We start from the raw sequence: 14,418 nt of genomic DNA, 5'->3' as shown, positions 1-14,418 counted from the left end.
TACTGTTTGCTCACAGAGGCAGCATCTACTAGAATTGCTCTGCCTGAAGGGAGCTGCCCTGTCCAAGGGGCACCCAACATCTAAAACCAGTAAGGTACAAAGGCCTGGCTACATTACCTCTTGCCTGACAAGGGGACAATGCTGAAAGGCCATTCCAGTTTCAGAGCTCTGGTGGTGCCTGCTATGGCCTCTGTTATAGCTGAACCACACTCCAGACCATCCCCCTCTCTCCCCACAGCCCTGCCTCCCTTAGGTGTTGTTCCTTAGTGCACTCATGAAAAATTCTCTTACGGGATCCATTTCAAGGTAATATTTAGGAAAATGGGTGTATTTTAATTGTTTTAGTTTGTAACTTTAAAGATTTTGCTTCTCATTCTAAGTAAATATTTAATTTTTTTTTAATTTATTTACTTTGAAAGACAGAGAGTGAGCAGGGAGGGGCAAAGAGAGGGAGAGAGAATTCTAAGCAGTCTCCATGCTGTCAGTACAGAGCCTGACGTGGAGCTCGAACTCACGAACCCTGAGATCATGACTTGAGCTGAAATCAAGAGTCAGATGCTTAACCGACTGAGCCACCCAGGTACCCCCTAAGTAAATATTTAATGTTTTACCTAATTGTGTATTCATAATTTTGTATCCTTGTGTTTAAAAGGGCTCTCAAAATTGTGTAAGTCGCAGGGTCCAAGTAACCTGAATCTGGTCCTTTTCTCTCTGTGAGAAAACTCCCAGATGATCCCTTTACCTGGTGGCAGGAGAAACTATTCTAATAATAGCAGAGACTGATCAGAAAGGTCTCTGCATGAGAAAAGTCTGTGGCCATTAAGGGCTTCACTCTCATGATGGTGTTCTGAATGCACTGCCTCTGGGTCTTTTTCATGTTATTTGGTTTCACACTCCATAAATTTAACATTGTTCAAATCATTTTCTAATTTCTACAGTCAAATATAACCAATCACCCCCCAAATATCTTTATAGCTTTTTTTTCTTCCATTCTGGTAAACAAGTTTGTTCATTTTATCTGATTGTCATGTCTCTTTATTTTCCTTTAATCTGCAAGAATTCTACTTTTTTTTTTCCATGACATTGATATTTTTGAAAAGTCATGGCCAATTGCAATGTAGGATATCCTATATTCTAGATTTGTCTGATTGCTTAGAACTAACTGTATTATAAGATATTTAGCAATCTGTATTTGTTTTCTCATGTTTAAATTCAATTTTAAACCTTTTGGTAAGAAGACTACATAGATGATGACAGGAATTTTTGTTGCATCACCTCATTGCAAATATAAAGTCAGTGTGCTGAGTTGTCTTATTGCTTGTAAGACTATGTAAAATTGTGTCACTAATATTTATGTGAATTGTATCTGAGTTTCCGCCTTTGTAATGGATAAATACTATGTATGGTGATACCTTGAAACCATGTGAATATCCTTTCACTGATTTTTGTGCTCAGAAATTCTCAGCAAATGCCTAACTGCTTCTTTAACAGGCTAGATAGGAAAGAAGTTTAAGAAACCCAGATTACAAAATGGGACCATTCAGGATGTCCTGAAAGAAAATAGAAGAGCTCAGGTGGCTGTCTCAGAAGCACAGGGATTTATTGATTGAATGTATGGGTTCCTGTGCCAGGATCTGCCACAGCTCACAAGCCATACCATGTGACCTGTCTAACACTGGCCATTATGTCCAATGTTTTAACCTAAACAGTCATTAGTTCCAGGTTTGCGCCTTGCTCTTGGGCTGAGTCTGCTCCTTTGCACTTAATTGTGTGCATCCACATTTTCCAGGAAATACTTCTGCACTTACTGAATTCCTGGTGACAGTGTCACAGCATGTTTTCCAAAGTGCAGCAGCTGCCCAAGGGCTGTCATGACAGCTGGGGTCACATTTGCCGGAATGATGCATCACATCCCACTTGCCTGGCTGGAGAGTCCCCTTAGTGAAGTACAAATTGATTGACTGACTGATTTATTTATTTATATTAATTACAAGAAGTTTGACCTTTTGGACCTAGATTCCCAGGGGATTTTTCTTACCCCTCTCTTGGCCAGGTGCAGAAGCTATCTTAGATGTTACTGCTTCACACTGGGGAGACTACCATTTGTGCTGAGTACCCATGACCTTCCACTGTCTTTTCTCATTCTGCGGCATATACTACAGCTGCTATAGCTGTGGTTAGTTCTCGGTGCATAACGGTTCTGAAATTATAATAAATATATGTCTCTATGTTTTCCAAGGGTCAATTCTTATCTCTAATTCATCAGTGGTTTAGGGTCCCCTTCTAAAAGATCAGTATGCCAGACTAACTATTTCTGTATTTAAAGTCAGGAGCTCATTTCCTACTGTTCTGTGTCAATGCTGTGACAGCAAAACATTACATGTATTCAGCATTTCATTCTTGACATAAAACATACAACCACTAGTTGATGTGATTTGCTGATTAGATTGTGCTCTAGAGTCACCCATTTAACGTGAGAAAATATGACTTTTTTCCTTTTCAAAAATGTTAGGGGTTCCACTGATAGCAATTTGAGAACAACTTTTCTATGAAGGTAGGGGATTATTGTACTCCAAAATATTTCCTTTCAAACTGCAGCCCTTTCAGCCTCCTTAATAGGAGCAATGAAGAATAGTCCAATGTTACTTATTCAACAATTGAAAATGTACTCCACGGCTACTTTTGTAGTAGACGTACCAAAATATCTTTTTTTCTGACTACTCCTTCCTTATCCCTTAATCTTCTTATCTTGATTTATCCATATCTTTCAGAAAAAGGCAGAGAAGAGTCAATAAATTTAGAATACCTTCCAGGATTTCTAAAAGTGAAGTGACAAACATATTCCCACTCACATCCTCTGACTCACTTTCATTCACATGCACTGTTGTGTTTCCCAGTAAGGCCACATGACAGATATTAAACTCTAAAGACAAACTGCACAGTTGTACCAAATTGCCATCCAGCCTGAAGGCACACAATAAGGGATAATGACATAATCAGTCTGCATTGTCCTTTTCTCATAACACAAAAGCTAAGTTGAAAAGTGACCACACAATGGCTCAACATTGCCTGTGTGAAGGACTAATTTGCTATCTTTCTTAGATATTTGATTCCTGGGTTATGAAGGAATCAGGCAAGCCTAAAATTTCTCATAAGGAATCAAGGGAAAACCACAACAAATAGTACCAATTCACTGTCTCTTTTGGGCTTAATACCCTAGAGGAGTTTTGAAAATATATGAATGTCTTCTTTTTTATCTGCATATATGATCTTCAAACATTATATTAGGATTCTCCAGAGAAACAGAACCAATGGGATCTAAATACACATATACATACAATAAACATATATATGCATATGTAATATGCATAATATGTTCTAAAATATGGAATATATTAGAATAAATAGAAATTTATTATAATGAATTGACTCACATGATTATGTCTGTCAAGTCCCAACATCTTCAGGATGATTCAGTAAACTGGAGACTTAGGAGAGCCAGTGATATAATTCCAGTCTTGAGTACAAGGTCTGAGAAACAGGAGAGTCCATGGTGTAATTCCAGACTGAACAGCAGGCTCGAGACCTTGAGAGACAATATTTCAGTTTGAGTCTGAAGGCAGGAAAAAACTGATGTTTCACTTTGAAGGCAGTCAAGCAGTCAAGCTCTCTTAGTTGGAGAGGGGTCAACCTTTTTATTCTATTCAAATAATAGATTGGGTGCAGTCCACCTACATTATAGGGAGGGCAATCTACTCAATCAAGTTAATGTTTATTTATTTATTTTGAGAGACAGTGCATGAGTAAAGAAGGGAAGAGAGAAAGGAGAGAGAGAATTCCAAGCAGGTTTTGCACTTTGTGTGCAGAGCCCAGTGCGGGGCTTGATCCCATGACCACGAGCTCATGACCTAAGCCAAAATGAAGAGTCAGACACTTAACTGACTGAGCCACTGAGGATCCCTTTTACTCGATCAATTTAAATGTGAAACTCATCCAACAACACCCTCACAGAAACACCAGAATAATGTCTGTCCAAATATCTGGGCACTGTATGGCCCAGTCACAGTGACATTTATATTTATTTTCCAAATGTTTATACTCCCTTTATTTTCACCTAGCACACTATATTTCACTCCCATCACCGAACTAATATGACAGGTGGCTTGACATTGGGGTGATGACAACTCAGTTTAACTATCTCATGTAAAAACAGTACTGATGGCCAGAACTATGATTCATACATTTATGGCAAATTCATCTTATTTACGTTTCCACACAGGATTCTGTTTTTTAGAAATATGGAAAATCATAGTTGAAGTTATTTAACCGATAACCTTTTAATCATACATTCATTTTCCCAAGCAAGGATCTGTCACAATTTAAACGCTTGACACTGCTAGGCAATATTTTTATTTCTTTTTTTTTTGTTTGTTTTTATTTGAAAAAAAATATTTTAAGTTTATTTATTTGAGAAAGAGAGAGAGAGCGAGAGAGAGCGAGAGAGAGCGAGCATGAGCGGGGCAGGGGCAAAGAGAGGGGTAGAGAGGGAGAATCCTAAGCAGCCTTCACACTGTCAGCACAGACCCTGATGCGGGCCTGAACTCATGAACTGTGAGATCACGACCTGAGCTGAAACCAAGAGTCAAATGCTTAACCAACTGAGCCACCCAGGCACCCCAATATTTTTATTTCTGAGAAAGTCTTTAGAAATAGCTGATCCCTCAATTTATGTTATAGATAGTCTCAAGTGTGAAGAAGTGAAATGACTGTGCTCATGGGCAAGGTAGTGGAAAGACAGGGGCCAGAACTATCTCTTAATTCTCAGGCCTGTTGCACCTTTTAGTCTGGTATACTTTGTCCTATGCTCTAGCAGGTAAGGAAATATCAGAAATGCAACAGAATTTCACACTCCTCTCAGTAAGCGCAAACCACATTTCCTGCCATATTTCATGCTCACCATTATTCTCATTTAAATCATTAAGAGAAAATATCAGTAAACTAAGCCAAACTTCCAATGAAGTTGCTGAGTGAATGTGACTGCAAATATAACAGAGTGACCAGTGCGAGTAGAATTCTTCCTCTCACCATGTTCGGCAAATAGGAGCTTCTTCTAAAAAAAAATATTTCAAACTTATATTGCTATTATCTTTGGGAGAGAAATGCAAAATAACCCATAAAAGGGATATATTATAACCTCGAATAATAACAATGCTTGCTTGAGTAGTATCTCCTTCCCTGCAGGCATAGTTACACAGGAGCTAGCACTAATGCAGAAGAAAATATAATAATAATAAACAATTCAAACTTCAGGGTGTTGTCAGAAGTCCACTTCACTTCATAGTAAAATTGTTTTAAATTTAATAGACAGGGAAAAAGAAAACAGAGGCTACAATGAGGAAAAAATATTTTAACCTTCAGGATCTAGCTCACACTATTTTTCTTAAACCCGTTTATTTGAAAAAGGCAACAGCCATGAAGATGAAGGATAAACAGTCATCTAAGTTAGCAGCAAAACCACAAGCAGGATTTCCCCTCACCTGGAGTCTCCTTGCTTTCCTCTAAGGACTCAAAGTGCACTCAATATAAGTGGCAGCTTCTCTTTCTGTCATATCTGAAGAGTCATTTTTTTCCTGCCTGGCAAATGCAGGCTGTGGGGTAGACGAAAGCTCACCTGTCAGAAGAGGGAAGGGGCCGATGGTCAAAGTGTGGGGACGATGGCTAACGCTGTCTGGTCAGCAGCTGACCTTGCTAGAGGATCGGCATCAAGTAGTCAAAGGCAGAAACTACCCAGACCAAGAAAGAGGAGAGTTTGATACAAAGACACCAGTGATGACAGCAATATGATCATGCGACTAGAAAACTACCTTTCTTTATTTTAACTCCCTACCAGTGTTTTTAAAAAAAAATCTCCCATAAAAATACTGAGAGCAATTGTACTGACTGATGTTTTATGGAAGACCTTATTCTAGCTCACTATTTTTTTTTTTGAGAAGAAAGCCTAAGTTCAATTCCATTTTAGAGTGCTTTGAAATGGACCCAATAGTTTTTGTTCTTCATTTAGTGATCTTGAGGAGAGATATAAGAAAGGGATTTGTTTAAAATATGACCCAACGGGGAAACTGTAGGGGGGCAAGGTGGCGAAACAGAATGGGAGTTTTTTTGCTTCTCTCATACCTGAAATACAGCCAGATCAACACTAAACCATCCTGCACACTTACAAAACTGATTTCAAGGTTAACACAACAATCTGGACAACCTGAACCACAGAACTCGGCAAGTACGCAGTGCAGAGAGGTGAACGGGGGAGAAAGAAACCACGGAGGGCAGGGAGCTGGTTTTGCTTGTGGAGAGGACGGAGATGGGGGGAGAGCACAGGAAAGCATCCCCCCGCCTGAATGCAGCTGGAGAGAAAGTGGAAAAGTGGAAACAGCCGCAGGGACGGAACTAAAAAGGGAGAAAGGAGAAAGGAGAGGGTTTAAATTCCATTAACACTCTATAAACAGGGGGAGCACAGATTCTGAAACTCCACAGCTCGATACCTGGTGGTGCTCTGGTGGGAAGGGCGAATCCTCAGGAGCAGACCGCGAGGTCCAAGGGCTACACAGGGAGAGGCAGTTCCCCTGCTGGGAGGACACTTGGTAGAAGCTGTGCAGCTACTCCACAGAAAAAGATCCCAGCAGACCCCTGAGAACAACCACATTCACTAGTGCTGGAAAAAGGACATTAAGGGTGAAACCTGGCACCAGACGTGTGTTGTGATTTTTCCAAAAACCCTGAAACGCTGCTGCTACAAGATGGCAGGAACTTTTTCTGGGGTGGGCTGGCACCCAGCCGCAGTCTCTGGGCATTGGCAGCAGCACGGTCTTGCGAAAGTTCCCGGGGGTAGGAAGGCACCCAGCCATTGCTCAGCGACACCCTCGCCCAGAAGGTCTGAGTGGGTCAAAGCCACAGTCCCTCAGAAGTGAGGGGTCGGGAAACACAGCTCCATTTCAGATAAAACGCAGGACAGAAGTGCCGCCTGGCAGCCCGACGCCTTGGTCACAGTGAAGAAGCCAGGAGTGGATGGAAGCCAGAGACAAAGGAGGGGTGCTTGATTGCCAGTCGTGGAGAGCACAGAGTTCGAAAACTAGAGACTGGATAGCTGGATGATGCCATTTTCACCTCACTGGTGCATGCGCATACACACCTACACACACCACAGCGATCTACTCCAGTAAGTTAAGCAATGCCATCTAGTGGAGAGTGGAGCCATTACACTAAACCCCTCCCAAATGGGTCAACAGCGCTCTTGACAAACACATCTCTCCAGCTGCTTAGTTTACGACTATAAAGTACTTCATAGCTTGACTTCTAAGGGAAACCAGATGTAATTTCAATCAAACTTCATTCTATTTGCTGGTCCTTTTATTCAATTTCTTATTTTTCCTTTTCTTTTCTTCTCTTTTCTTTTTTTCTTATTCCTGAATACAGAAAGAGAAAAAAATCTATTTTTATTTACCATTTTTATTAAAAAGATTTTTTCTGTTCTACTATATGTTTTTACTGTTTTGTAAATATTGAAATTCTATTTTACTGTCATCATTTCATTTTATTCTATCCGATGGCATTCAGTTTTCAAATATTCAAACATTTTCCTTTTTTCTTTTTTTCTTATCTTTCCCTTTTTTCTCTAATTTATCAAGCTTCTTTCAACAACCAGACCAAAACACACCTAGGATCTAGCATCCCCTTTATTTGATATTTTTGTGTTGTTTTTAATTTTTTAATTTTAATTTTTTTCACATTATTAATTCCTTTTCTTCCTCCAAAATGATTAATGAATAGACCCCAAAAGAAAGAACAGGAAGAAATGACAGCCAGGGACTTAATCAACACAGATACAAGCAAGATGTCTGAACCAGAATTTAGAATCACAATAATAAGAATACAAGTTGGAGTTGAAAACAGACTAGAATCTCTTTCTGTGGAGATAAAAGAAGTAAAAGCTAATCAGGATGAAATTAAAAAAAAAATTTTCTATAAATGAGCTGCAATCTCGAATGGATGCCATGGTGGCAAGGATGGATAAGGCAGGGCATAGAGGACAAACTTATGGAGAATAATGAAGCAGAAAAAAAGGGGGAGACTAAGGCAAAAGAACACAAAATAAAAATCAGAGAAATCAGTGACTCATTAAAAAGGAATAACATCAAAATCATAGGGGTTCCAGAAGATAAAGAGAGAGAAATGGGGATAGAAAATTTATGTGAGCAAATTAGAGCAGAAAACTTTCCTACTGGAAAAAGACACAGACATCAAAATCCAGAAGGACTCCCATTAGATTCAACAAAAACCAACTATCAACAAGGAATATCATAGTCAAATTCACAAGATACTCAGGAAGAGAAAGAATCATGAAAGCAGCAAGGGAAAAAAGTCCTTAACCTACAAGGGAAGACAGGTCAGGTTCTCAGCAGACCTATCTACAAAAACTTGGCAGGCCAGAAAGGTGTGGCAGGATATACTCAAGGTGCTGAATTGGAAAAATATGCAGCCAAGAATTCTTTATCCAGTAAGCCTGTCATTCAAAATAGGAGAGATAAAAGTTTCCCGGACAAACAAAAATTAAAGGAGTTTGTGACCACTAAACCAGCCATGCAAGATATTTTAAGGGGGGATCTCAGGGGAGAAAAGATGAAAAATAAAAAATAAAAATAAATAAATAAATAAATAAATAAATAAAGACCAAAAGACCAAAAGCAACAAAGACTAGAAAGGATAAGGGACTCTACCAGACTCCAACTCTACAGGAAACATAATGGGAATCAATTCTTATCTTTCAGTACTCACTATAAATGTCAATGGTCTAAAAGCTCCAATCAAAATTCATAGAATAACAGAATGGATAAGAAACCAAGATCCCTCTACATGCTGTTTACAAGAGACCTATTTTAGACCTAAAGACAACTTCATATTGAAAATAAGAGGATGGGAAACATCTATCATGCTAATGGTCTCCAAAAGTAAGCTGGAGGAGCTATACTTATATCAGAAAATCTAGGTTTTAAAATAAAGACCGTAACAAGAGATGAAGGGCACTGTATCAAAATTAAGGGGACTATCTACCAAGAAGATGTAACCATTGTACACATTTATGCTCCAAATGTGATAGCACCCAAATATATAAATCAATCACAAGCATAAACTCATTGATAATAATACGATAATAGTAGGGGACTTCAATACCCCACTTACAACAATGGACAGATCACCTAAACAGAAAATCAACAAGGAAAAAATGGCTTTCAATGATATACTGACCGGATGGACTTAACAGATATATCAGAATATTTTTATTCTAAAGCAGCAGAATGCACAATATTCTCTAGTGAAGATGGAAAATTCTCCAGAATAGATCACATACTGAGAAACAAATCAGCCCTCAAAAAGTACAAAAAGAGACCATACTGTGCATATTTTCAGACTACAACACTATGAAACTCAAAATCGACCACAAGAAAAATGTGGAAAGATAACAAATACTTGGAGACTAAAGACCATCCTACTAAAGAATGAATGGACTAACTAAGAAGGTAAAGAGAAAATTAAAAAGTACATCAAAGCCAATGAAAACACCATAGTCCAAAGCCTTTGGGATGCAGCAAAGGCAATCAGTCATAAGAAGAAAGTATATAGGAATCCAGGCCTTCCCAAAGAAGGAGGAAAGGTCTAAGATACACAACCTAACCTTACACTTCAAAGAGATGGAAAAAGAACGACAAATAAAACCCAAAACCAGCGGATGACAGGAAATAATAAATATTAGACCAGAAATCAAGGCTATCGAAACAAATAAACAAACAAACAAACAAACAAACAAGCAAAAAAACTATTAGAACAGATCAGTAAAACCAGGAGCTGGTTCTTTGAAAGAATGAACGATATTGATAAACCTCTAGCCCGTTTAATCAAAAAGAAAAGGACCCAAATAAAAAAATCAAGAATGAAAGAGGAGAGGGGCGCCTGGGTGGCTCAGTAGGTTAAGTGACAGACTTTGGTTCAGCTAATGATCTCACAATTTGTGAGTTCAAGCCCCGCGTCGGGCTCTATGCTGACAGCTCAGAGCCTGGAGCCTGCTTGGGATTCTGTGTCTCCCTCTCCTCTTTGTGATCTCTCTCTCTCTCTCTCTCTCAAAAAATAAACGTTAAAAAAAATTTTAAAAAAGAATGAAAGAGGAGAGATCACAACCAACACGGCAGAACTACAAACAAGAGATTATTATGAGCAATTATATGCCAATAAAATGGGTGATCTGGAAGAAGTGGAGAAATTCCTAAAAACATATAAGCTACCAAAACTGAAACAGGAAGAAATCGAAAATTTGAACAGACCCATAATCAGTAAAGAAATTGAATCAGTAATCAGAAACCTCTCAAAAAACAAGAGTCCAGGGCCAGATGGCTTTCCAGGGGAATTCTACCAAACATTTAAAGAAGAGTTAACACCTATTCTCTTGAAGTTGCTCCAAAAAACAGAAATGGAAGGAAAACTTCCAAACTTTTTCTACGAAGTCAGCATTACCTTTATTCCAAAACCAGACAAAGACCCCACTAAAAAGGAGAACTATAGACCAATTTCCCTGGTGGCCATGGATGCAAAAATCCTCAACAAGATACTAGCTAACTGGATCCAACAATACAATAAAAGAATTATTCACCGTGATCAAGTAGGATTTACACCTGGGATGCAGGGCTGGTTCAATATCCACAAAAACAATCAATGTGACATATCACATCAATAAAAGAAAGGACAAGAACCACATGATCCTCTCAATAGATGCAGAGAGGGCATTTGACAAAATACAACATCTATTTAGATAAAAACCCCCAAGAAAGTAGGGATAGAAGGATCATACCTCAAGAGCATAAAACCAGTATATGAAAGACCCATCACTAATATCATCCTCCATGGGGAAAAACTGAGCGCTTTCCCCCTAAGTTCAGGAACAAGACAGGGATGTCCACTCTCACCATTGTTATTCAACATAGTATTGGAAGTCTTAGCCTCAGCAATCAGACAACACAAAGGAATGGAAGACATCCAAATCAGCCAGGAGGAAGTCAAGCTTTCACTCTTTGTGGATGACAAGATACTCTATCATGGAAAACCCAAAGTTCCACCAAAAAACTGCTAGAACTGACCCATGAATTCAGCAAAGTCACAGGATATAAAATCAGTGCACAGAAATCGGTTGTATTTCTATATGCCAATAGTGAAGCAACTGAAGGAGAAATCAAGGAATCAATCCCATTTACAACTGCACCAAAACCCACAAAATAACTAGGAACAAACCTAACCAAAGACACAAAAAAATCTATATACTGGAAACTATAGAAAACTTATGAAAGAAACTGAAGAAGACACACAAAAAATGGAAGAATATTCCGTGCTCATGGATTAGAAGAACAAATACTGTTAACATGTCGATACTACCCAAAGCAATCTATATATTCAATGTGATACCTATCCAAATAACACCAGCATTCTTCACAGAGCTGGAACAAACAATCCTAAAACTTGTGTGGAACCAAAAAAGACCCTGAATAGCCAAAGCAATCTTGAAGAAGAAAACCAAAGCTGCAGGCATCACACTCCTGGACTTCAAGACGTATTACAAAGCTGTAATCATCAAGACAGTATGGTACTGGCATGAAAACAGAAACTCAGATCAATGGAACAGAATAGAGAACCCAGAAATGGATCCACAGACATATGGCCAACTAATCTTTGACAAAGCAGGAAAAAATATTTAGTGGAATAAAGACAGTCTCTTCAGCAGGTGGCGCTGAGAAAACTGGACAGCAACATGCAGAGAAATGAACCTGGACCACTTTCTTACACCATACACAAAAATAAACTCCAAATGGATGAAAGACCTCAATGTAAGACATTTGGATACTCCAAATCCTCGAGGAGAAAGCAGGCAAAATCTCTTTGACCTCGCCGCTGCAACTTCTTACTCAACATGTCTCCAGAGGCAAGGGAAACAACAGCAAAAATGACCTACTGGGACCTCATCAAAATAAAAAGCTTCTGCACAGTGAAGGGAACAGTCAGGAAAACGAAAAGGCAACCGACAGAATGGCAGAAGATATTTGCAAATGACCTATCAGATAAAGCGTGAGCATCCAAAATCTATAAAGAACTTATCAAACTCAACGCCCAAAAAACAAATAATCCAGTGCAGAAATGGGCAGAAGACATGAATAGACACTTCTCCAAAGAAGACATCCAGATGGCTAACCAACACATGAAAAAATGCTCAACATCACTCATCATCAGGGAAATACAAATCAAAACCACAATGAGATACCACCTTACACCTGTCAGAATGGCTAACATTAACAACTCAGGCCACAACAGATGTTGGCGAGGATGCAGAGAAAGAGGATCTCTTTTGCACTGCTGGTGGCAATGCAAACTGGTGCAGCCACTCTGGAAAACAGTATGGAGGTCCTCAAAAAATTAAAAATAGAACTACCCTACGACCCAGCAAATGCACTACTAGGTATTTATCCAAGGGATACAGAGGTGCTGTTTTGAAGGGGCGCATGCACCCCAACGTTTATATAAACTCTATCAACAATAGCCAAAGTATGGAAACAGCCGAAATGTCCATCGATGGGTGAATGAATAAAGAAGATATGGTACATATATACAATGGAGTATTACTTGGCAATCAAAAAGAAGGAAATCTTGCCATTTGCAACTATGTGGATGGAACTGGAGGGTATTATGCTAAGCAAAATTAGTCAGAGAAAGACAAATATCATATGACTTCATTCATATGAGGACTTTAAGATACAAAACATATGAACATAAGGGAAAGGAAGCAAAAATAATATAAACAGGGAGGGAGGCAAAACGTAAAAAACTCTTAAATATAGAGAACAAACAGAGGATTACTGGAGGGGTTGTGTGAGGCAGGATGGTCTAAATGGGTAAGGGCATTAAGGAATCTATTCCTGAAATCATTGTTGTACCATATGCTAACTTGGATGTAAATTAAACAATAAATAAATTTTAAAAACCCAGAAACTGTAAACAAAGATGATTTTTAAAGATGCAATGCATAATAAAAAGGATTTGACACTCCAAAATATAAATAAAATAAAATAAAATAAAATAAAATAAAATAAAATAAAATAAAATAAAATAAAATAAAATAAAATATGACCCAAGGGATTATTCCAAATCCTGAGTTGGATCTTGGCTTCTCTGAGCCTACGAAGTTGAAAAGAACATAACACACCTAATTCTAAGAATCTGTAGAGCTACTTGAACCACTCTACACTTCAGTACTGGGTGCTCGAATCTCTGTAACTTACAGTTTATAGGATCAAGTCCCGTGTTGGGTTCTGCCCTGAGTGTACACAGGCTGCTTGGGATTCTCTCTCCCTATCTGCCCCTCTCCTGCTCTCTCTTTCTCAAAATAAATAAATACACTTTAAAAGTACATTCATAAACACTGTTTTTTTTTAAAAAAGATTTTTTTAATTTATTTATTTAAAATCTAGTTAACATATAGTGTAATATTCATCTCAGTAGTAGAATCCAAAGATTCATTACTTAAATGTAACACCCAGTGCTCATGCCAACAAGTGGCCTCCATAATGCCACTACCAATTTAGCCCATTTACCCACCCATCTCCCCTCCAGCAACCCTGTTTGTTCTCTGTATTTAAGAATCTCTTATGGCTTGCCTCCCTCTGGTTTATCTTATTTTTCCTTCCCTTTCCCTATGTTCATCTGTTGTGGTTTTTAAATTCCACATATGAGTGGAATCATATGATATTTGTCTTTCTCTGACTTATTTCGCTTTTCATAATACACTCTAGTTCTCTCCACGTTGCTGCAAATGGCAAGATTTCATTCTTTTTGATCGCTGAGTAATATTCCATTATATATCTATAGATCGAAAGACAGATAGGTAGATAGATAGATAGATAGATAGATAGATAAACAGATAGATAATCACATCTTCTTTATCCATGCATTAGTTGATGGACATTTGGGCTTTTTCCATACGTTGGCTGTTGATAGCACTGCTATAAACATTGGGGTGCATGTTTCCCTCAAATCAGCATTTTTGCATCCTTTAGACAAATGCCTCATAGTCCAATTACTAGGTAGTAAGATAGTTCTATTTTTAATTTTTTGAGTAAACTTCATGCTATTTTCCAGAGTGGCTGCACCAGTTTACATTCCCACTAACATTGCAGGAGGGATTCCCTTTCTTCGCATCCTCATCAATATCTGTTGTTTCTTGAGTTGTTCATTTTAGCCATTCTGACAGGTGTGAGGTAAAACCTCATTGTGGTTTTGATTTGTATTTCTCTGACGATGAGTGATGTTGAGTATCTTTTCATGTGTCTGTTC

General features: G+C 38.5%; 1 pseudogene; it reads right to left on the bottom strand.

The window, feature by feature from the left end:
- The window catches only part of LOC125162852 (glutathione S-transferase P-like), a 156,745-nt pseudogene extending 149,308 nt beyond the window's left edge, over nucleotides 1-7,437 (bottom strand).
- Between the last annotated feature and the right edge of the window lie 6,981 nt (nucleotides 7,438-14,418).

The sequence above is a fragment of the Prionailurus viverrinus genome, chromosome A1 (assembly GCF_022837055.1).
Source record: "Prionailurus viverrinus isolate Anna chromosome A1, UM_Priviv_1.0, whole genome shotgun sequence".
NCBI classification, from domain to species: domain Eukaryota; kingdom Metazoa; phylum Chordata; class Mammalia; order Carnivora; family Felidae; genus Prionailurus; species Prionailurus viverrinus.
The sequence above is the reverse complement of the archived record's forward strand: the minus strand, read 5'-3'. Positions and strand labels throughout refer to the sequence as shown.